General features: G+C 38.3%; 1 non-coding gene across 1 annotated transcript; it reads right to left on the bottom strand.

Annotated features, from left to right (window-relative positions):
- Nucleotides 1-601: 601 nt before the first annotated feature.
- LOC111757157 (U6 spliceosomal RNA) lies at nucleotides 602-704 on the bottom strand. Its single transcript, XR_002791525.1, has one exon. It is a non-coding gene; the product is annotated as a U6 spliceosomal RNA (small nuclear RNA).
- Nucleotides 705-1,829: the final 1,125 nt, after the last annotated feature.

The raw sequence follows: 1,829 nt of genomic DNA, 5'->3' as shown, positions 1-1,829 counted from the left end.
TATTTGATCAACCTCTTCCTTCCCCACAACTGGTGCCTAATCATAGGCCTGGAGTTAGCACAAACACTATTGGAACAGTTTAGCAAGCATTCCACTATGTTTGATACTTCTTTTAGTAATGTTCCATGGGTAATCCCTGTGTTTTAGCCTGTTGGATAAAAATCTACCACTGACTTTCTCTTATGTGGTATTGAGCAAAATCTATCTTCTATTGTCAGAGGGATGACTCCCTTTTAAACATTATGTGTACTGATGTACTTTGCTTGACAGAAATATATTTATGGTATATAATATGATTGGTTTTGGTATATATATATACATATTATTTAAATTATTTTTAAATTTAAACAATTAATCTATACTATGATTAAAATATAAAAGTATAGGTAAATACATATATGTTAAGTGTTCATGGCAAGTTTTCTAACTCCTTTTTTTTCCTAGGTCTTTCTGGTTGCATTTTTAATTTCATTTTTTTAAACATTCTTCAACTCTTAGTATCTATACTTGCTTAAAGAGATCCACCCAAAAAACATAAGGACATACTTAATTTTAGTTTAAAATTTTTATTTTATTAGTACATTTGCAGTTTAGGCAACAAAAAAATATGAAAAGCTTCATGAATTCTTTTGTCATCCTTATGCCAAGGCTGTGCTAAACTTCTCTGTATCATTCCAATTTTAATATATTTGCTGCTGGAACACCATACCTACATATTTTTAAAAATGCATATTATGGTAAAATGACTAAATCATGCTAACTGAGGTATTTATCACTTCATATCCCTCTCCCCAGACCTGTTTCCACCTTGAGGACATTTTCTCTGTTTGGGCACCATTAATACAAGAAACTGCCATTCACTGTCTCTACATAGTGGAACTGGCATGAAATTCACCATTACTTTTTTGTAAGTTCTCAACACATACACATTCAGCCTCATAAGATTCCCTTTATGTACAACAAAGCAGGAAAGAACTAAATAGGCCCCAGGAGAGACTGGTGCCATGTCTTCAAGAAAAGCATATGGGAAGATGTACAAGCCCGCTAGTAAGCAAAGAGACCAGCAATAAAAATACTTTTTCAGTCAGTTTTCTGTCCATCAGACTGCCAGGGAGATTTAAGTAAAAAATTGGCAGCTTTAATACTGCCTCAGGAGAGCCACCAGAAAAAAAATTTTTTTTTTTATTTTGTGCAAGAAATGCACTTTTTTACAAGGGGATAGGGCGGGGTGAGACCGGAGGTGCGCTCATTTGTGGCTTCGTACTGCCACCAAGTGGCCAAAATTTCAATAAGCGAAGATGAGAGACAGGAAGTTTTCATTTTGGCCCTAATTTCTGGTCCTCAGATTCAGACTGTTCCACTGAGAGATCAGAGTGAAATTAAGTAAGTGGAATGTGTTTGATCCCAAATAGCTAGCGGGGGTGCCATAGAAGCCAGTTTGCCATGCAAGCGTCATAAAGTTCTCTGGGTAGCTGGCCCAGCAGGCACAGCCCTAGCAACCAAAAGTTAATGGTCTTAAAGCCTGGCCCTTGAGAGAGGGTCAGAATCCCTAGGGCATTGTTGGACTGTGTAGCTGTGGTGGCACAAGCCTGTAATTGCAGCACATGGCAGATTGAGGGAGAAAGATAGCAGTGAGTTCGGGGCCAGCCTGGTCTACATAATGAGTTTAAGGGCAGCTTGAGCTACATAAGAGATCCTGGCTCCAATAAAAGCAGCTATGCTTATCAAGAGTGTGTGAAATTGGCCCACTCCTCAGTACCCCTGGCCTGAGCAATTTCAGCACATGGTTGCTTCTGTTCCCAGATGGTAGTCCATTTTAGTGGAAGGAA

Source organism: Cavia porcellus, unplaced genomic scaffold, assembly GCF_034190915.1.
Source record: "Cavia porcellus strain 051 isolate PalLab524CR breed Dunkin Hartley unplaced genomic scaffold, mCavPor4.1 scaffold_3, whole genome shotgun sequence".
Classification (NCBI taxonomy): Eukaryota; Metazoa; Chordata; class Mammalia; order Rodentia; family Caviidae; genus Cavia; species Cavia porcellus.
Note: the sequence above shows the minus strand (reverse complement) of the source record. Positions and strands in the feature narration are given on the sequence as shown.